The sequence below is a fragment of the Chrysemys picta genome, chromosome 10, assembly GCF_011386835.1.
Source record: "Chrysemys picta bellii isolate R12L10 chromosome 10, ASM1138683v2, whole genome shotgun sequence".
Lineage (NCBI taxonomy): Eukaryota > Metazoa > Chordata > Testudines > Emydidae > Chrysemys > Chrysemys picta.
In genome coordinates, this window is record NC_088800.1 from 70,377,887 (window position 1) to 70,401,280 (window position 23,394).

The 23,394-nt window shown below is 43.7% G+C and overlaps 1 long non-coding RNA gene across 1 annotated transcript; it reads left to right on the forward strand.

Annotated features, from left to right (window-relative positions):
• The first annotated feature begins 7,487 nt into the window (after positions 1 to 7,487).
• Positions 7,488 to 15,793, forward strand: LOC135974060 (uncharacterized). Its single transcript, XR_010591183.1, has 2 exons — positions 7,488 to 7,791; positions 15,433 to 15,793. It is a non-coding gene; the product is annotated as an uncharacterized LOC135974060 (long non-coding RNA).
• The last annotated feature ends 7,601 nt before the right edge of the window (positions 15,794 to 23,394 follow it).

Below are 23,394 nucleotides of genomic sequence, written 5' to 3' on the forward strand. Positions count from 1 at the left end.
TCCACCAGCCATATGTCTATAAATGGCCAATAACTTGGAGTGATTCATTGTTTGGCCACCCAATGTGGGACTGATGTCTAGAGGTGCTGAGAACCCACACATTGATCTGAAGTCAAAAGAAACTACAAGCTCAACACCTCTGGGGAAAAAAATCAGGCCCAAGGTATCTTAAATTGGCCTCTCAAAAAGAGAGAGACCAAAAACCAGTGGCCACTTTTGAGAAGTTTGGCCTGTAATTTCTGGTGGGCCCATGGTCAATTCTGTTTAATATGGACAGTGATGTGATAGTGTTACAGTGTGTTGATTTACAAATGTCAAATTGGAAGTAAAAACCTACTTGTGAGTCACACAAGAACAACTAACAGCCACTTTCGATACAAAACTCTCCTGTTTACACACACACACACACACACACACACACTATTCCATGCTCAAAGCCAACAAAAACTATTTGTATTTGCATTTCAGGGGTTTCTCTATTCTAGACAAAAAAAATTTTACAAGCATGCAGAAGAGCAGCTCACCAGCTGGTGCACCCTCGTGGTTGGGTTTGCTGTTCCAGAGCCTTCTCCTCCATCATTGGCACCAAATGCTATTCAATCCTGCTGGTGGTCCACTCCTTCTGGTGACAGGGCCACTTCTAGGGCTCAAAGTCCATACTAAATGCAAAGAAACTAACTCCTCCGCCCTTCGCCTCCCCCCTAGGCTCTGCAAACCTTGTTCCTGCTCTGCTACAGAGTGCTGCCTTCAAGGGCTCTCTCTCTGGAGGCCCAAATCTTCCTGAAGCACTGACCCTCAGGGCTTTTTCCCTGGAGTCATTGTTCTCCAAGGCCTATTTCAGTATCTTTGGAACAGATCCTCTAAAATCAGGTGCCCTGCATTTCTTTACATACATCTATGTTGAGAGAAGAACAAAGTTATTATCCATTTCTTCTCCAACCATAGTCTCCTTGGACCATCCATGAAATGATGATGCTCAAAGTGGCTTTTTCATCCTCATTTTATTATTAAATGGAACACAGAAATGAAATGGTCCACGAGGGATTCAACAAACTTCCTAGGAAACTGGAGAAGATGGTGTTTAGAGACCCTGACTTTAACACATGCTTAACTGTCTGTAAGCTTCTCTCAAAGAGTCCAAAGAGCCCAATTCTCTTCTTAGATGTATGGAAGCTCTTTATTAGTGTGTGTCTTCCACTGACTGAAGTCAGTTTTTGAACTAATTTACGGGCTTAAAGAGCTGAGAAGCCCAGCTGAACTATGCTTCTTTTCTTTCCAGTGTCAAGTTCTTTCTCTCTTTCCTTCCTCCTATTATGACCACTCTCAAATGTGAAGTCCTGTCTGAGAGCAAAGTGCAAATGAATTATTAATTATTATTTATATTCATTTATTTAGACTGAAGTAGTGCCTAGAATGTGGTGAAACCTGCCCTGAAGAGTTTACAGTCCAAACAGACAAGACGACAAACAAGCAAAGACAAAGTAAAATGTCTGAGGTCATGGTGGGTGTGTACATCTTATCAGCCACTTTTTCTAGTTACCATCTGTCCCGCTGTCCCGCAGCCAACTCATGATAAATGTTGCTACCTCCTTCCGCTTGGCCTATCCTACAGCAAAGACGCAGGTTTGGTATGAAAGCGTATGTGTAGGGAAACAGACAGAGGGGTTTGAAAGGAAAGTCAATTAGATGGTGCTGGAAGCACCTGAGCTTGAGGGGTGCTTTGGGGATAGGGTGCAGGCCCACATGGCTTCACCCTGCCCTTGCAGTTACTATCAGCGCCTGCTGACTCACTCTGTCTTCCAGTGGAAGCCGGGGTTTGTAGGATCCTTCCTTTATTGCTAAGATCATTACATGGAAGCTACAGATGTTATCTGTAAAAGGAGCATAAGCAGCATATTAGCCTTTTAAAATTAGATGTCTGACCTTCCTGTGGATGGATATCAACTATCCTTGGAATAGAGTGAAAAAACATAAGTTAGACATAAGCTACAAACAGGTCAGAATTGCCCTGCCATTGAAATATGAGCAACATCCCAAGCAGAAGAGTAAACAACAAAACTGAGAAATTTGTTTCTCTACCCTGCAGAGTAATCTCCCTCTTTGCCTGGGGCTGTCCATAATTTGTTGGATGATTCATCTGGAAGTGTTTGATATAGCAACATTTGAAAAGGCTTAAACAAAGCACAAGTGACTGAACAAGGATTGAAGAATTTACTTGTCAAGGTTCCCTCCCCACTCTGAACTTTAGGGTACAGATGTGGGGACCCGCATGAAAGACCCCTTACGCTTAGTTTTACCAGCTTAGGTTAAAAATATGCTGCCACCACCAAGCGTTTTAACCAAATATTTATGGAGATCCACTTGGAACTCTGCCTTTCCCCAAATATCTCCCAAGTCCCTAACCCCCCTTTCCTGAGTAGGCTTGAGAATATTCCCTCATCAATTAGTCCTGGTGAACACAGATCCAAAACCTTGGATCTTAAAAAATGAAAAATCAATTAGGTTCTTAAAAGAAGAATTTTATTAAAAGAAAAAGGGAAAAATTATCTCTGTAAACTCAGGACGGAAAATAACTTTACAGGGTAATCAGATTCAAAGAGCCCAGAGGAAACCCCTCTAGCCTTAGGTTCAAAGTTACAGCAACCAGAGGTAAACCCTCTAGCAAAAGGAACATTTACAAGTTGAGAAAACAAAGATAAAACTAATACGCCTTGCCTGGCTGTTACTTACAAGTTTGAAATATGAGAGACTTGTGCAGAAAGATTTGGAGAACATGGATTGATGTCCGGTCCCACTTAGTCCTAAGAGCAAACACACACCCCAAAAAAGAGCACACAAACAAAAGCCTTCCCCCCCCCCACCAAGATTTGAAAGTATCTTGTCCCCTTATTGGTCCTTTGGGTCAGGGTCAGCCAGGTTACCTGAGCTTCTTAACCCTTTATAGGTAAAAGGATTTTGGTGCCTCTGGCCAGGAGGGATTTTATAGTATTGTATGTAGGAAGGTTGTTACCTTCCCTTTCTAGTTATGACAGGTATCCATTAAAGGAACATAAGCAGCATATTAGCCTTTTAAAATTAGATGTCTGATCTTGCTGTGGATGGACATCAACTATCCTTGGAATAGAGTGAAAAAACATAAGTTAGACATAAGCTACAAACAGTTCAGAATTGCCCTGCCATTGAAATATGAGCAACATCCCAAGCAGAAAAGTAAACAACAAAACTGAGAAATTTGTTTCTCTACCCTGCAGAGTAATCTCCCGCTTTGCCTGCGGCTGCCCATAATTTGTTGGATGATTCATCTGGAAGTGTTTGATATAGCAACATTTGAAAAGGCTTAAACAAAGCACAAGTGACTGAACAGGGATTGAAGAACTTACCCAACTGAGAAACAAGCAACAAAAAAAAGGGAGACGATGCAAACTATCAAAATTCAAAGGCTCTGACATTTCTTCCAATAATAAGCTTAAGGAAAACTGCAGCTGAAAAGAAGTGCTTCTGGGTATAGCTCTGTATGAAGCCACAGGAGGTTTAGTTCTTTGAGTCCCAAGACAGAATTGCAAGGTGACTGAGATGTATCCACCAGCTCCACACATGGGTTGCAACCTTCCCTAATGAGAGAGGAATCATTGTGACATGTTTGATTAATGCTGAGCTTTGCCAATGCAACTGCCTTCTCCATTCTAGGATGCATGATAACAAAGCATATACATATGCATAGGAATGATGATGTGTAACGTTGTGCAGTATTTATTACACGCTCTGTGAGGTTGACTGGATATTGTGCTGTCTTGCCAATGACCACAGAATAAAGTCAGAGAGAAGATTCTGTCCTCTGCTTCTTAGAGGTGCAGCAGAGAACTCACTGATCAAGGGAAAGGTGGTGGGGCTAAGTTGGTTTTAAGGCTGCCCCAGAGACTGAAGCAGGCCTTATGCAACCTTTATATCCCTGTGGACCTATCTAGGCTGTGACAGCCTGTCCCTAGCTGCCTACAGATATGCTGAAGCTTCACTCCCAACATGCCCTTCACCCCCAGCCTCATCCCCAGCATGCCCCCAAGATGGCCTTGCACAATGCCTGTGCTAAGCAAATCCGGCCCTGGCCAGATACAGGGCTTTTAGGGTCTCTTTACAGCACTCAAGATCTTTACCCAGCATAAAGGTGCCAGAGCAGGGGTGAACGGCGTGATCCAGAATGCACTACCTGTGACAAGCATAAAAAATAGACCTAGGGTGGAAGTTTCCAAAGCCTCTAAGTGACTTAGGAGTAGCTACAGTCTGCCCTGATGAACCAGACTCTGGCACCAAGGAAACAATTTTCTTATAGAGTCCTAATGGCCTGATGTGCTCTTAGAGAACTGAAAGGTTGTTTTTTTGGTTTTTTTTACCAGCGTGTGTCTTCTAAAATAAAGTCACAGGCTGCTACTCACTTGGGCAACAGCTAATTGTGCCAGAGCCAAAGAAACATATGCCTACCTGAGATCAGACCCTACTGCAAGCTCCAAATTAATTCCACTTGGGAGCCTGAGTATTCAATTGTTTTCTGCACATCAGCCTGTTACCTACAGAACCTGACTTCTCATGGGCACTAAGTGCCCTTTCAAAATAAACTTGCCTTTTTTTTTTTTTGTTACTTGTCATAAACAAGAACTGCCAGCTGTGAAAAGCACTCAGCTGGTTGTTCTTAAAATGCTTTATAATTGTTTCTTTCTACAGAGAAGAATTTTCTACCCATACAAGGGCTCAGCGTAGCCAATCAGAGGGTTGTAATGGGAAAGAGCTCTGATAAGGCTATCTGTCATTGTCAATCAAAAGAATTCAGGCCTCCAGAATGCACTCACAAAGTGGGAGGAAAGCACAGGCCCTGCTGCAGACTGACAAACCTCCCAGGAATACGTTGCAGATGAGAAACCTCAAGAAATGTCATCCTATAGAATGAAAGTCTTCTGTTACCCACCATGATAGTGACATCCCCTTGCTTTCCATATATCTGGCCTGGGGTTCTTTGTTTGCTTTCAAACTGTCATTCCAGAAAGAATAGATATTGATTGCCTGGAAGAACAAAACAAGATCTATGGTAATTAGTGCTCAGCATAGTCTTGAGAATGAACAAGGATGCTGAAGAAGACATTACTGTCTAAGCCATTTTTGCCTACATGTGTAGTCTATTTTACATCAGCCAAGGAACAACTAGCTGAGAAAATGATGCTAACTTCAACTGACTTTTATGCAGTGCAAGAACCAGACGGGTGGTGTGTGGGGAGAGGAACTACTCAAAACTTGGTTCCCAAACAACTCCTGCAAATTCAGTTCCTTTTGGCTTTGGTTTGTAAGAGTTTCCTCACTCCTAGAGTTATGTTCTGCATTTTGGGGTCAAAAACAATCCTAAAAACTCAAAGCAGAGACAAAAAATGGAATTTTACCAGGTTTCACCTAGAACCTATGTGAACCTCAAAGTTCCACAAACCTTCCGTGCCCTGGCTGAGTTTTGAGTTTGCAGTGAAACCAAAAATGAGGCAAACTTTGTATGGTTTCTGGGAAACAAGACCACAAAGAACCAAGCTTAGAGTCAGATGCTCAGAAAGGTCCAGTCCCGCAGGCAAAACTACCAGTGAAATAGTGTGATACGGAGTGGGCTGTGAGGAGACTGGAGCAGACATATAATGGCGAAGAGACATTGATTCAGCTTTCCTGTGGCCAGAGGAAAGCTATGTTGATAGCAGCCACATGGGGAATTGAGAAGGAAAGAAGTACACGCTGTTGTTGCAGAATGAAGAATTGCGTGACAAACTGAGGGGTTTTATCTCAGTCTAGTCTTTGGGTCAGGGCAAGGGTGGTGAGGGAACAGTTGCTCAGATACCAACAACAAATCCTGTCTGTAAACAAAATCCCCAAACTAAATCCAGAAAGGTTTAATTAACCTCAGCATATTATTAAAGTCAAGTACTCACCCTGCACTTCGCCAAAAGCTCAAGGTTGTGTTTCTATGAGCCAGTCTTTGGTGGCCACACACACATGGGGGGTAGAAATACACAAGGGGCTGCAATTATCAAATGTACTCAGGATTGGCTTAACTCCCACTGAATTAATTTGATTTTAGTGGGAGCCAAAATTAGACCAGTCCGGAGCACCTTTGTTATCACACCCATAGCATCTGATTTCCCATCCCTCCCCTAAACAAGTGCAACTTTCAAGTGTGTCATAGAAGGTGTAGGGCTTTCGTTCTGCATGGACGATGGGCATCCCATATCCATTCAGATCTTTGTTTTGCTGAAAGCAAAGGATATGTGCACCTGTAGCAAGCACTCAGTCTGTACAGCTGGAGTTCAATCCTGCCATCTTGGCTTAGGCACATCTTCCACTGGTGTAAAAAAGTAACCAAGTTAAGCAAGCCTGGAATGTGGGTTTATTGCAGAAGCATCCTGAGGGATCTCCCCACCACCACCTGGACCCAAAGGCCAGTCCAAGGTAAGGTCACGCATTCCATTATTCTAAAGCAATACTGGGTTCTCCTTCCCCTCCTGCTGCAGATGGTTGCTGACAAGATGCCTTATTTCTACCCACAGGAAAGCAGAAGTCACATTACTACTTCTTAATTGAATGTAGTCAATCAGCATTCTGCTATCACTGTCCTTTTGGACCGTTCCTCCCAAGCCCACAGTTTTTCAACTCTGCAGCATATGCCAGTTTCAATAAAACCCAGATACGAAGGAGTCCCAGCCTTCAGCCTCATACATGGTGCTTCTGAACCAGTAACATTTTCTTACAGAACCCTGGGGATGAGGGAAACACTAACAGGCCATTTAACACATCTATATGGAAAGCCAGATGGCCAAGATTTTCGAAAGCGATGAGTGATTTTAGATGCCTCAATGTTTGGGTAACCAATCGGAAACACCGTAAAGGGGCCTGATTTTCAAAGTGCACAGAGCCCCCACTCTCTAAACCCCATTTAATACCCCGATCTTCAAATTGGGCACCCAAAAAATGGAGGCAGGCTAAACCACTAACCACTTTTGAAAACCTTAGCTGAGACATATGGTACAGTGACAAAGGGCCTGCATATTCCCTCCCGCCCCATAGCCTGATAGCTGCCTGGCTGACATGGTAAGATGTGTGACATGCTTACGTTCTCTCCAATCAGTGGCAGTGGTTTAGCTTTGAAATGGTCATTAAATAGTTTAATGGAGCTGCATAATACAATTCTTTTAATGGAGATTCATTTCCTTTATACATGGTGGCTACTAGGTCTTGTCTGCACTGAAACTGCATCCCTTCAGTGCATGGTTTTAGGAGCTTGAGGAAAGGCAGATTTTGTGACTGATGCTAACTGTCTAAATAGGTAGTAATTTGGCTTCAAGCTAATATTAGGCAGAGGAGTCTGGGAGGGTATAAAGTAATGCGCATCAAGGCTCCATCCGCTCTCTCTCTCGCCGTCTCTCTCATTGCATTTCAGCTCCATTCTTACCACAGTCCCCTTTGCATTGCGCGGAACTCAACTCGCTTTCTCTGCCAAAAGTGTCACACGCACAAAGAGCATTTGTACAGCAGTGATTTATGCATGGAATTCCCAGCTGGGGACGACACAGAAAGGCATTTACCATGCAGCATAAGCGAAATAGCAAGCCAAGACGTATTTAGCAAATGATAACACAACCCAGAGAGAAAAAGAGAGAGAGAAGTTGGAAAAATACATTGCCTGGCTGGGACGTCCCTGAACTTTTAGACACATGGAGGAAATCGGTTGTCCGTGTGTACTGGGGAAAGGATTTCCTGGCTTCCCAACTACAGGTAACTGTCATAATATTTCTAATGGATGTGACGCTTTGGGATTCACCCAGACCAGTGGGGGGCGGGGTGCCACTGCCTGCCAAGTAACCCCGGGTGCTTCTGTGCTGTGCTGCTCTGGTTCAGAGCCCTGCACAGCAGCCTGCTCGCAGCACAAGGACAGCACCCTGGCTTCCACCAGCCCTTCCAGTCCCAAGTCTCCCCCCACCCATCTCCCCTGCAGGGTCCAGTCCCTCTCACTGAACCCTCAAAGAAGTTATCATGCTTGCTGCCTCCGTAGAGACAGCACACACCCTGGTCTGTTAGTTGGGGGGAGCATTTTACCCTTCCGTTCAATACACAGCACTGAGAGGGTTTTGTAAGAAAACAAAAATGAGTTTAACAAAGAAGAGGTATTTGAATGATAGGTAACCACAGAAGAGATGGGCATGGTTACAAGTAAAACCGAACCAAACACACTTTCGAGTGACTAAAACGTCATTTCAGCAAGTTACAACCTTTGGGTCTGCCTATACTGCAGTTAGACGCCCACGGCTGGCCTGTGCCAGCTGACTCGAACTCCTGGGGCTCAGGCTAAAGCGCTGTTTCATTGTGGTGGACATTTGTGTTTGGGGTGGAGCCTGGGCTCTAGACCTCTGTGAGGTGGGAGGGTCCCAGAGCTGAGCCCCAACGTCTACACTGCTGTTAAACAGCCCGTTAGCCCAAGCCCCGCAAGCCTCAGTCAGCAAACACAGGCCAGCTGTAGGTTTTTAATTGCAGTGTAGACACACCCTCTGTCTAAGCAGCTTTTTCGCCTACAGTCAGTTTCCAGCTACTCTTGCCTTGTGAGCCAAGAAGATCCACTTTTCATGAACTCCCCTTTGTCCCCTAGGTGGTGGATATCCAACGTCTTTCAGCAGGTCCTTATAGCCTCACAGTTTATCTTTGTTTTCAATGTCAGGAAGCTCTCTTGGGGGCTCAGCTTTGTGTGTCCACCAGGGAGTCCAGACCATGGTCATTTTTGCATCCTCCTATGATTTTGCAATGCAAATTATCTTTCCTCAATCCCCAGTGCAAATGAATATCCCATTGTTCTTGGCCACACCTGGCTTGATTTGTGATTGAGTCCAAGAGGTGTTGGCCATTCTCCTCTGTCTGGAAAAAACTTATGTTGCCTCCTTAGTCTGTTTACAGGTTCCAAAATATAATATCAGAATATCCACAATTTCACATACAGCATTGTGGCACACATTCACAATATTAACGACTGGTGTGTTAGTAGATTTCAAATGATCTATTACAAGACACTTTTTAAATAAACATCATGACAACAGCTGTGTGTATGAGGTGTATTGAGCTGCTCAGGCCAGCTGAGTTTTGCTGTTACCTACCAGGGGGCTCTGTGCCATCTGACATAGGGGCGCTCTTGGGGTCACAATGCATGAGAAGAAAGGACTTTTCTAGTTGTATCGCCATTCAGTTTCATTAGGGGCCACCTGCTGATTTGACCATGTCACTCCCCTCTAGGAATCCCTCCACTGGTTCCCCAAGCGCCATCCAAGCTTCTCGTCACTCACCACCTTCAAAGCTCGCACAGCCCTGCCCCTCCTTGCCTGTCCTCCTTTGTCAAGCTTCTCACAGCGCCCTGCCCTCCTTGCTGGGCCAGTGCTCTCGGCCTTGCCCACCCATTTGTCAGCTTCCTGCACAGTCACCTCTCTGTGCCTTCCTCCACTGGGTCCCTGTGGGGTCCCATGCAGAGCGGATAAAGCACACGACCAATGTGGTTGCAAGCTGAATCGAATCCTGTTTATTACAAGCTTTCTTTTATAGTTTTTCTCAACATTACATAACACAATTAGGCTATAATCACACATCTACGGATTGGACAAGAAGGAGAATCATGTGTTTATCACATGTATAGCCCCACACCGATTGGTTCAACCGTTCCTTACATAAGGCCATGATTTATTACCTTGTTTACCTCATCTTATATAATCCCTAGACCACCAGGGGGCCTTACATAAGGCCATGATTTATTACCTTGTTTACCTCATCTTATATAATCCCTAGACCACCAGGGGGGCCTTACATAAGGCCATGATTTATTACCTTGCAAGTGTCCCATCGTGACCCTTATCTCCTCATGGAACTTTCCATTAGGTTGGTGTAGGGATGATACATCCCCACAGGTCCCCTGCATGGAGATAGGACCTTCCTGAGCTCATCACCAAGACCCTTCTCCTGCCTGCACCGAAGACCCTCGTAAAGATCCCTGACAGCAGAAGACCAGGGCCGGCTCCAGGCACCAGCCGACCAAGCACGTGCTTGGGGTGGCACCTTGGAAGGGGCGGCCAATCTTGGGGTGGCGGGGGGCGCTCGGGGTTTTTTGTTTTTTTGGTTCAGTGGGGCTGCGCTCGAGGTTTTTTGTTTGTTTGTTTTTGTTTCAGTGGCACGGCACTGGGGAGGGAGGGGGCTGGCACGGTGCTCGGGGGGGCAGGGGCTTCGGAGGCACGGCGCTGGGTGGGGCAGGGGTTGGCGCAACGCTCGGGGTTTGGGCGGCGCGGCGCTCGGGGGGGGGGGCAGGGGTTTGGGTGGCCCGGCGCAGCGCTTGGGGGGGCAGGGTTTGGGTGGCCCGGCGCTGGGAGGGGTGGTGGTTTGGGTGGCCTGGCGTGGCGCTCGGGGTTTGGGCGGGGCGGTGCTCGGCGGGGGATGCGGGGGTTTGGGCGGCCCGACGCAGCACTTGGGGGGGAGGTGGCGGGGGGTTGGGTGGCCCAGCGCTCGGGGGGGGGTGTTACGGCGGGGTGGCGCTCTTTGTTTTTTGCCTGGGGCAGCAAAAAAATTAGAGCCGGCCCTGCAGGAGACTGATCTCAGTATTCAGTCCTGGGCTCTGCTGTGAATAGAGCACATGTTCTTCCCCTGTTCCTAACCTCTGTCTTCTGGTCTGTGGCAACACGTGACTAAACAAAAGCATGCACAGGGGTCTGAGATAGTGACCACTCCTCAGGAATGTGCTTCAAGTCTCCCTAAGGGGGGAGAGTGAAAGGAAATCTGTGAAAAAGGCCCATCGCTGAGGCAGGGATGTGAAGGTGAGGATGCAGTGCATACAAGTCAGCTCAAACCACACTCTGATTCCCACTACCAAAAGTTTGAATTCTTCTCTCCATGAGTCTTTCCCCTCCCCCTTTCTCCAGACGTGAGCGGCACTTTTTTTCTTCGCTGCAGTTTGGAATCTGTATATTGACAATCCAAGAGTAAAACTATTTTGCAGCGGATATAAAATAGGATGGATCTGGAGAGGAGTCAGAGAACACAGAGCTGGCAGCAAGAACTAACCGCCAAACAATGCCAGAAATGTGTAAATAAGTGATTTTCAAACAAGGTTTACATGGAGATGAAATGTTTTAAACAGACTATCCCTGTGCACGAGAAGGGGACTGTTGTACGTGCAGCTGGATTACTTCTTGCAAAAGGCCTTTGTGAAAGTTTCCCAGGTAAAACATTTAAACACTTATGGCCTGATTTTCAGAGGTGCTGATCGCCTGTAGCTGCCATGACAACTCAAGGGGGTACTCAGCAACTCTGGAAATCTGGACAATAAAGCCCTGATTTTCAGGCAGGCTATAACCTGGTCTCTAATTTTGCAGCCTATCGTTTGCATCCACAATAAACTGCAGGCACAAATGGTAGCAAATAGATATGTAATTTACCTGATTTTTACTCTCAGACAGGTAGTTAGATGTCCAATTGCCACCATTTGCATCTGCAATTCATTTACAGGTGCAAAGTTGTGGATCCACGTAGCAGCTGGTGCAAAATTGTGCCTGAAAAAGAAAGACAATTTCAAAAATTTAGGCTTAGATCATCATTTGCAGATATCCTATTTTAAATATTAAAGAGACTGACAATATTGAGCCACATGTAGTGTGGGCAGATGTGATTCAAGTTTCTCCATGTAGTTGTGCTTAACCTTGACAAGCACCCTAGCCTCACATGCTTCCTATCATATATCCCCAGACCTCTCCTGAATACAAGCTAAGGAATATTCCAAATTCTGTGGCTGATTTTAAAAGCTAGTGCAAAAAGCTGCACAAAAGGAAGACATTTGCAGTGCACAAACAACAAGTTTTATTGCTTCAACAAATCCCGAGAACTCAGATACATATTCATGAGCATCATCTACTGGCCCCTTATCTATTGACTAATTTACATATATCCAGGAAGCACTCTTGTAACCGTTGATAGTGTGCAATCAATCAATTATCAGATTTTAAGGCCCTTTCCTTCAAACTCCTTTTTTGTGTCTTAACCTGCACGAGTATTCTCATTGAAGCCAGTGAAACCAAGCTTTATCAGCTACCAAAGAAAATGGCTCAGATGTCACATACTGCATCTACACTGAGCTGGGGTGTGATTTCCCTGCTTCTGTACACATACTCATGCTAGCTCTCATTAAGCTAGTGCGAGTATAAATAGAAGTGTAGCTACAGTAGCACGGGTAATGGCAGCGGAGGCATGGCTGAGCCATGTGGAGTACAAACCCACCTGAAATCAGGGGGTACATATTCGGCACAATGAATGGCAACAAAATGGTAGATGAATATCAATGTTGATAAATGCAAAGAAATTCACATTGGAAAACATAATCCCAACTATACATACAAAATGAGGGGGTCTAAATGAGCTGTTACCACTCAACAAAGCAATCTTGGAGTCATTGTGGATAATTTTCTGAAAACATTTGCTCAAGGTGCAGCAGTAGACAAAAAAGCTAATAGAATGTTAGGAACCATTAGGAAAAGGATAGATAATGAAATGAAAATATCACAATGCCACTATATAAATCCATGGTACATCCACACTTGAGTACTGCATGCAGGTCTGGTCACCCCATATCAAAAAAGATATATTAGAATTGGGAAAAGTACAGAGAAGGACAATAAAAATGACTCGGGGTATGAAACAGCTTCTGTAAAAGGAGAGATTAAAAAGACTTTTAAGCTTGGAAAAGAGATGACTAAGAATGGACATGATAGAGGTCTAGAAAATCTTGACTAGTGTGGAGAAAGTGAATAATGAAATATTATTTACTCCTTCACATAATACAAGAACTAGGGGTCACCCAATGAAATTAATAGGCATCAGGTTTAAAACAAACAAAATGAAGTACGTCTTCACACAACACACAGTCAACATGTGGAACTCTTTGCCAGGGGATTTTATGAAGGCCAAAACTATAACAGGGTTAAAAAAAGAACTAGATAAATTCATGGAGGATAGGTCCATCAATTGCTATTAGCCAGGATGGTCAGGGATGCCACCCCATTCTCTGAGTGTCCCTAGCCTCTGTTTGCCAGATGCTGGGAGTAGATGACATGGGATGGATAACTTGATGGATTGCCTGTTCTGTTCATTCCCTTTGAAGCACCTGGCATTGGCTTCTGTCAGAAGACAGGATACTGGGCTAGCTAGGCCATTGGTTGATCCAGTATGGCTTTCCTTATGTATGTTCTTCAGTTATATGTCTTGCTATAACCCACTTTTTATGTACAGGAGAGGGACCTGGAATAATGGGGGAATGGGGAAGAAGTTGATCACAGGAAACAGTGGAGAATGACTAGAGCTTTGAAATGGAAGGGGTTCTGGTTGTGCTTTTTAAATAAAATGCTTTTGTGCAAAGATTTAGCAAAATTTACCTACAATGTAATACTCTGCTAGGTTAAAGGCTTAGGCACATTCGCAAAACTGAAATTAATCTGCTTTTTAATCCTGGTACTAAAATATTAATATTAATATTAATATTGCAACAGCTTTCAATGATACAATTAACACAAATATTTTGCATTCTAAGATTTGATTCAATAATCTCATTTATTTTAGAGTTTACTAGAGGCTTGCTGCAAAGTCAGTCAGTCCATTTGTTCACGGCAGTTAGAAGAATGATTTCCTTGTCTTAACGGGAAGAGCAGAACTAGCCCTTACATCTTAGTGCTACTCTGGAGACTGCTATTGTCAATACAATATTGCATCACTGCAATTTCCCCACATAGGAGCATCAGAACAATTATAGCTTTCTTTCTTTTTTTACTCTTAGGGGCAATTAAACCTCTCATGTCTCCCCAGATTTTTTTTCAAAGAGAATATTTCCCCAATATCAATTCCCTCTGACTCTTCCGCTCGCCACCTGCCTCACTGGAAAAATTTCATCTAGGGAACACACTGGATACAGGATGGTGCAGGAATATTTCTTCCTGGAGTTATGGAGTTCACTTCCCAGTTCTTTGAGGAGAACACTGCACTGCCCCTTCTCCGCATTTGTCGCCCCTGTTTTAAACAGCTGTTGCTATATTTGATTCTTTAGTGGCTGTAAAGTCCTATCCTTTCCATTCTGCATCTCTCTGACTTTATTGAGTTCTTTTTCTTTCCTCATTTAAAATCAGCATAATACAGCTCAGAGTGGAAGACAGTGGATTCATTTCAATTTCTACTGGTGATTCTATTGAGAACTGATAACTCTTTGGATTTAATGCCACCCACCACTGCTTATATATCAACAATAGCATGAAAAGCGGAGATGCGTCAAAACAAAAATGTGTTCCACATCACAGTGTTCCGATCCAAACTTTGGAGGATCTTGGCCCACTATATAGAGAGAGAGACAGCTAAGTTTACACACACACACACACACACACACACACACACACACACACACGCAGACTCTGAGTCTTTTGGCGTTTTTTATTTTAGAAGGAAAACAACCAAACAAGAAACAAACGTAAAGTATCTGTAAGGGAATGTTCTAGTGCAGTGCTTCTCAAAGTCGGCCGCCGCTTGTTCAGGGAAAGCCCACAACCCTCGGCCCGCACCGCTTCCCGCAGCCCCCATTGGCCTGGGACGGCGAACCGTGGCCAGTGGGAGCTGCAATCGGCCGAACCTGCGGATGCGGCAGGTAAACAAACCGGCCCGGATTGCCAAGGGCTTTCCCTGAACAAGCCAGGGACCGGCTTTGAGAAGCACTGTTCTAGTGTATATCTCCTCTGTAACAACCTCTCAAAATGGTTTCTTATCTCTGCAGGCAGCAGAGTATTTAGAGATTTAAAGGTGCAGTACACAGAAAACAAAGGCATACTAGTGGCATAGTTAAATATACCACCAGGTGAGTTGTGAAGTTGGGATCTGGATCTGAGCTTAGAAGGGAATGGGAGTCCTTATTTTTGGGTTTGGCTTGAGGTGCTGGATTAGTGGGTTTGGTTTATCTCACCCCAGAATATTCAAGAAGCTGTTGTGATGTTGCACTCCATGTGTTTTATGGAAATATGTTTATAAGTGTAAATATGATGTAACTGGAATATGATTCATGCAAAAGGTCCCTTGTAAGGTATCATTACAAAGCTTATGATCTATTGAGTGGGTTAATCCTATTTGTTTGCATGTAATATTTCTATGTCCAGAGTTAGGAGAATAAGATATAAACTTGTAATAGTGATGTCAACATGTTAAGTGGAAGCTATTAAGGGTGATTCAGACTCAATGAACTTTGTTTACCTCCAAGCCTTCCTGTGTATGTGTCTTCCAACTACTAGGTAATGAAGAAGGAGGTCTTACAGTGACATGTGATCATATCACCTGAACTGGAATCCATCTTTAACCTGGTGCTTTTCCATTTAGAAGGAGGAGTGGGAACCCAGAGAGAGACAAAGGATTCCCACCTTGTGCCAAAGATATAACAGAACAAAGGAGGCTGCCAGTCATGAGAAATCCCCTAGTTACCACCTGAGCTGGAACTAACAAGAACTGTATCAGGGGAAAGTATTGGGCCCGGACTAGGAAGAAGTCTACTCTGTGAAAGAAGCTTATTGGAACATCTCTAAGGATGAGATTTACCTCTATTCAGTTTCTTAATGTACTAGGCTTAGACTTGCATGTTTTGTTTTATTTTGCTTGATGACTTACTTTGTTCTGTCTGTTATTACTTGGAACCACTTAAATCCTACTTTTTATACTTAATAAATTCATTTTTGTTTATTAATTAACCCAGAGTAAGTGATTAATAGCTGGGGGAGCAAACAGCTGTGCATGTCTCTCTATCAGTGTTATAGAGAGCAGACAATTTATGAGTTTATCTTATATAAGCTTTATATAGAGGAAAACATATTTATTTGGGGGCTGGATCCCAGTGGGAACTGGGTGTCTGGGTGCTGGAGATAGGTGACCTACTGAGCAGTTTTTGGTTAAAGGCTGCAGCTCTGGGGGCGTGGCCCAGACCTGGGTCTGTGTTTGCAGCAGGCTAGTGTGTCTGGGTCAACAAGGCAGGGTTCTGGAGTCCCAAGCTGGCAGGGAAAACGGGCTCAGAGGCAAATTCAGCACATCAGGTGACCGTCCCAAGGGGGTCTCTGTGACCAAACCCGTCACAGCTGTAATATATGGTTTTCCCTTCTGACACCAGTGCCCCTCCTCTGTCGAGCAGTAGCAGAATTCTGGGGCCTTGCAGTGTTTTATGTACTGTGCAAGGTAATAACATGTTTCTAAAATTAAACTGGCTTTTATTAAGAGAACTATTTACAGAGGTGTTGCAACTGCAACTGCAGTTAGCATTCCAGACATGTGTACACAGACTGACTATCTGGTGCATCCTCCAAACTCTTTCCTCCTGCAACCTGTGCTCCTCCCTCCAGGCTGGGACAAGTAGGTTGACTTCCCAGTGGAGGAGAAATCAGTGATGCAGAGTCTCAGTATGTTCTAAATGTAATTACTTTATTTACACATATACACCAGTCCTGGAACAGACTTGATCACAAAGAGCATGCAGACAATCCCCTCTTCCAGAAATCTCAGATCTCACCCCAATATCCCATTCCTAGGAAGTTACTGTGTTCCAAGAATTGCCTCCAAATACAGAGAATTAGGCAGAGACCATACTCTGCTATTTGCCTCGGGATCTCTCTAAGGACCACTGCATAATAAAATTAACAACGATGCAGCATTTCTTCACAGACAGAAAATTGCAACAACACTCAGAAAAAGAACTTATAAGCCTATATGTAACAGCACCATCTAGTGACCCCTGCCATAGCAATATTCTGAATTAAATAGATTACATGTTTTAAATACATTTTACATTCAGAGAGCCAGAGTTTCACCCATAGATTTTAAACTCAGAAAAGACCATTATGAATCATCTATCTAATCTCCTGCATACCAAACAATTTCACCCAGTATTCCTGCCTCAAGCCCATAATCTGACTGAACAAGAGCATACCTTGTAGAAAGACACCCAATCTTAATTTAAAGACTTCACATGATGGAGAATCCACCACTTCCCTTGGTAAATTATTCCAATGGTTAATTACCCTCACTATTAAAAGATTGGTGCCATACTTCCAGCCCTAATTTGTTTAGCTTCAACTTCCAGCCATTCAGTTTTATCATGTCTTTGTCTGACAGATTTCACAGACTTCTATTATCAGATATTTTCTTCCCAGAAAGGTACTTCTAGACATGTGGAACTGTTAAGAACAAAAGCACCTGATCGTGAAAGGAGATTATTTTTAGCAGATAATTAAGTGTCATTAGAGATATTGCATTAAACACACAACTCCATAGTATGCTCTTGGAAATCACAGTGAGATCCCCTCCTACACTTCCTGTCCATCTTTAATTTAGAGATGCATTGTTGCCTAGCAATTAGGGCAGGTCTCCTGGATTCTACGCCTACTGCTGCCATCTGCCTATTCACTGAGCCAGTTGTCAAAGCCTGATGGAAGTGGTGATCAAGGCAAAAATGCTAGTGGAGTGAGGAAAACTCAGCATTTACGCACACGTCTGCACACACAAATCAGACACAGGATTTTACCCACATAATGATGGTCAGTGTACATATTACCCAGCGCACCTATTGCGACGGGCTTTGAAGAGTTGGCCTAGGTGTGACTATGGGCCAGTCATTTAGCCATGCTGTGACTTTAACTTACCCATTTGCATGAGTAGCGGTGTTAAGCTAACTTTGTTAATGCAAGTCAAACACTCTGAGACCCTTGAATGAAAGCTGCACTGAACAAGCAGAGAATTATTTAGTGTTGAAATATGAAAATATTACTTTAGAAATTCAGATGATGTGAGTGTTACAAATAATTTATAATAAAAATAACCATCACGCCCAAACAACCGTGAGGTAGAGACAAAAAAAGTACGTCCCTTCCTATTCTCAGCTGCCACAGGCAGGTCATGACATACTCACATACCCCCCAAAACCTTACAACCACACACACTTACAAAGTCACAGGTTCTTCTTGAGTCCAAACCTACAAGGCTATCTTGACTATTGGGGTAGCGTTAAAGAAAAATTCAATATTTAAAGTTCCCAGAATCCTCTCTTGGAAAGAGTCAACGGCAATGGGTTGAGTGGATATATTAAAAACACAAAGCTGGAGCAAAAGAGCTGAGTGCTGGAAAATTTACAAAAACAACTAATTCTTTAGAGTTTAAAAAAAAAGAAAGAAAAGGAGAAAGCAGAAATGTGGCAGCCAGCCTTAGGCTTTGAGAAACCTCAAAGGCCCATGGGCAAGGAGGCATTTCTGAGGTAAAGGGCTCCCTTCCAACCTGTGAGAGGCAGAGGGAGCGAGATAAGAAATAATAATGGGTGCAATTTACTAGCCCATTGAAAACCAAAAATCTTCTCTCCATATTCATTAGAGGAGGATAAACCTGGAGCCACAATATGATAGAAACACATACATTACTGAGATTTAGGATGCAGGCCTCTAAGGACTAGAGAAACCCATCCATTAAAATTCCATACTGGCAAAAGAGGGTCAAGAATGTAAAATGAATGGGAAATTCAGAGTTTTTAGTTGCAAAACCAAACATCACTTCTTTACATTCATGTGCAACTAGTAGACTTAACAAGGTGGGGTGCTGCAGAAAACAAATGTGAATGTACAAGTTTGACCATATTAGAGGAGGGCAGCATGGTAAACTACTGACAAGGATGTGATATCCATACAAGGACACCCGCTCACTGCTAAATCTACAAAGGAGGAGTTTAAGATTTTGAAGGCTCCGCTAAGGTCTTATCTACAAAGGGACACTCAGAAAAACTAAGGTCCTTGTGGAAGAAAGTGAATTAATAGAAACCAAATTAAAGCTATTTTTATTCCACACAGGGGCTTAATCCAGTTTAATTAATCTAGTATATTTTGTAATGCCTATAACTTTTGTCATCTAGACAAGGCCTAAGGTACCTCCCCCACCCCAATACTTTGTTTGTTTTCAAAGAATGGGGAATGAAAATATCTATACTGGGAAAACTGTCTACCATAGAATGCAGTCACAAGGCTCTCCTCAACATTATTTCACTGTATAAATCATGATATAATTTAGATCAAGTCATAGGCCTCAATACTGCAATCTAACCTGCAAGGTAGCCCCCTGAAATGAGGCCCCATTGGTCACTGTCAACATGACCATGGTAAACTGCAGCTAGTGAATACCCAGTCTGAATTTCTTTCTGGTCTGGCAGGAGTCCATTTTCTGGGTCAACTCAACTCCAGGAAGGCTTTGGAAAAAACAGGCCACCTGAACTGACACATCTAAGACAATTGTGATCATACCGTGGGCTTCTCAGCTCTCTCTTCAGTCAGTCTGTCCCAAACATCTTCTGGAGAAAAGCTATCTTCCTGAAGAACTAATACTGAATAGAGCAGGGGTGGCCAACCTATGGCTCCGGAGCCACATGCGGCTCTTCAGAAGTTAATATGTGGCTCCTTGTATAAGCACCGACTCCGGGGCTGGAGCTACAGGCGCCAACTTTCCAATGTGCCAGGGGATGCTCACTGCTCAACCCCTGGCTCTGCCCCCACTCCACCCCTTCCCATTCCCTCCTCTGAGCCTGCCATGCCCTCACTCCTCCCCCCTCCTTCCCAGAGCCTCCTGCACACCACGAAACAGCTGATTGGGAGGTGCGGGGAGGGAGGGGAAGGCGCTGATTGGCTGGGCTGCCGGTGGGCGGGAGACACTGGGAGCAGGGGGAGCTGATGGGGGGCTGCTGACGTATTACTGTGGCTCTTTGGCAATGTACATTGGTAAATTTTGGCTTCTTCTCAGGTTCAGGTTGGCCACCCCTGGAATGGATGGACCAAATTTACAGCACTTCCACCAGGAGGACTTGGAAAGAGAAATATTTCTGTCAGGGATGTCTTATTAATTATTAATGAGAGGTTAATCTACTAAGGATTGTTTTTTATCCTCTTGCTCATGTTAACAAGGCATGGGGAACTCTGTCTTATCTTTCGACCCAGTCTGGAGTTGTATTACTATGGGTATGTACTTCTAGCAGTAGATAAAGAGACTGTCAATTTCCTCCCCTCTTGGTAAGGAGCATTGGCCTGAGCATTCTTCTGAGGCTCTCCTGGCTACTCCCAGCTAGCATGATTTAGTTGATCTAGCTCAGCACTTCTCAGTGGTCTGCCGAGTGTTCAGTGTGAGGCATAAAATGGAAGGAATTTGGGACCATTTTCTATTTTTTCCCCTGCTGTTGCAAATCTTTTTTTGATAATCTCAGATGTTAGGCAAAGAAAGTTGGCATGCTGGGCAGCTGGGTTATTTAAAAACCGCATTGACCTAACAGATCGGTCCGTTTCTTTATAATTTAAAATAAATTGCTATGCAATAATGTTGCTACAAGTGCCATCTACTGAGAGCACGTATTTTCCTTTTTAATCAAAATAATCCATAAAGATGTAAGAGTGCCGCAGTTATTTGGAATGGGGAGAAACTAGAGAAATTCTTACAGGGTCATTTCAGTGACAAGTAGCAATACTTTTCCATCACCTGTTTTCATTAAATATCATTTAAGAAGGTCTGTATCCCTTAGCAGGCCAGTCTTAAATGGCCTTGATTTTGTTATTATTGTACATCAAACAGTTCATTTTAGATTCCACATCTGAGACTGGTAAAATCGATTTGTTACACGGTAAGCTGCCTTTTTGCGTATAGATTGAAATCACTTTGTGGCAGGGGATATCTTTTTATTATATGCATGCCCAGTGTCTAGCACAATGCGGTCCTGGTCAAGGCTTCGGGGCAACAGTAACAATGACCCCAATTCTCATCTCCATGCAGGGCATTTCATCCTACTCTGGCAAGAAGGGACCCTGAAGTGGGTTTGCTTACACTGCTACCATGGTGTAGAGTGGCCTTTGTGTAAATGAGAAGCAGGCCCACTAATTTTTGAGTTGCAACAAAGAGAAGTTGTCCACATTTATTTCATTGAATGTATATTCCCTAAGCACACTTGCATTTCAATCTGTCTGTCTAAGGTGCTTATATTCCCCTATAACCACGCTACTAAACACTTCACAGTCTAAAATGCATTTATCTTCACAGCCCCTCTGAGGTAGGGAGATGTCATTATCCCCACTTCACAGATGGGGAGCTAAATCACAGAGACTATGGCCCAGATTTTTAAGATCTTTAGGTGTCGCTGCACTCAGCATGGCAATGCTTAATTGATTTAGGAGTCTAAATCTCATCTTCAGAAGGGATTTAGGCACTTAAGAGTCTAAATCCCATCACTTGTCAATGGGATTTTGACTCCTAAGTCCCTAAATAATATTAAAGAAAATAACCATCCAATGGAGGCAGGAGAATGAAGCAAACAGAGATTTGAGCTACACAAACAAATTAAATTAAAAGTACAGCTCCCTTATTAAAAGCTGCTTTATTGAACTTATACCTGTTGTGTGGCACTGTGAAATTGTTTGGCATCTTCCTTTTATGTGAGGCAAGCTGAGAAAACAGGCTGGATCTAACTCATTGTTGGGCTTTATTATGTGCAATTCCTTTTTAGCATTCCGAGCATTTAACCTTGAAAAATAGTGTTGTTTTGCTGCTGTGTTTTCTGATTGTTAGTCTGAAGGCATCGCAGTGGCATCTTTATAAATCTGCTGTAGCTGGCAAATATTTCTTGCAGTCCAGTGCTGAAATCTGAAAAACCCAGATCACTTTGAGCTGTCAGGCAATTAATGTAATTCCAAGGAAATGAAAGGTATGTGCAACTGGGACTACTTTTAATAAGTGAGGGTTCCTGACTCATGCTTCTAAAGGGAGGAGTGAAAAAAAAAATCAATTAAAAAAAAACATATAGAGGGTATTCACAAGGATCTCAAGGCTCTAAGTACTGTGCCATTGTAGATGTGTGACAACTAATATTTGGGGAGAAAAACATGATAAATCCATGTACTGTACTGATTATCTGTCTGGGAAGACAGAAATAGATTAACTTACACAGACCTGCAGCGTCTCACATCATCTGTTTCTAATTTTTCTTTCTCAGCATTCTCAGGTATTTTAGACAGGGCAGATGAGGGGAAAGAGGTATGGCTGCTGGGGTGGGGGGGAATCATCCAAAGACAATATAAGACATGGGTGCTTTCACCTATAAAACACAGGGTCACACGTAGAAAAGAGCAAGCTCGATACAAAGCTGCTGAGGCACTGATCAAGAAGCAATGCAGGTGGGCCATGATTTTTTAAAACAGGTGCCTCCGGTAAGGCTACTTAGTCCATTTTCAAGCCCTGATCATGCAGAGAGCGCTGTACAGGCAGGGGGATCCGCCTATAGGGTACTTGGCACAGGTCAGGGTCTTCAGCACCTAACAAATAGCCTGATTCCCAAAGGCAGCAAGCATCCAGTAGCTATCATTACAGTCCACGGGACCTGCTGAGTGCTCAGCTCTTTGGCAAAGTCAGGCAGACACCTAACGTGGATTTGGGATTTAAGTTCCTGTTACTATTAAAAATAGCTTGTCCCTGGTAACAAAGGGTAGTGAGGTGCTTATTATAGCTGAGTGACCTGAAAAGCCCATTTAAATAATGCTCAATCCACAATGGCAGCAGCTTGGAGGTCTATGTGAAATGAGGTAATGTTCTTGGTCCATATTACAAAACCTCCCCAGCACAACTGGCAACACTAAAAAATAAATAATATATGGAGACCCCGAAAGGTCATCGAGTCCAGCCCCCTGCCTTCACTAGCAGGACCAAGTACTGATTTTGCCCCAGATCCCTAAGTGGCTCCCTCAAGGATTGAACTCACAACCCTAGGTTTAGCAGGCCAATGCTCAAACCACTGAAAGTCCCAGCATGGTGGCCAATGATGGGGAAGGGTATGGCGATCAACCTCGCACTCCTCTAGAGGTGGTCAGTTCAAGACAAAGTTGAGGTACATTGGCAGAGCCTGTATTGGTACTGCCTTTGCAGTACCTGTTCTATGGGTAAATAGAAAACTTTAGTCAAGCCAGAGAAACAGATGCTGATTGTTCCCTCTCTAGTTCCACTTGCACTGGAAAACAACTCCCACAAGCTTAAAACTAACAAATGAGGCTGAAAAATCTCATGTATGAACCATCTACTCAAATCTGTAGAAGGCTGGGAATCCCATGAGATCTGTGGTACTGCCTACTTCTTGAGAAACACAGCGTATGAAGTAATATGTTTTATTGGTCCAACTTCTATTGGTGAGAGAGACAAGCTTTTGAGCTTTCACAGACCTCTTCTTCAGGCCTCTCCCACCTCGTCTCTTTAATATCCTGGGACCAACATGGCTGCAAGAACACTGCATATTTCTTGAGA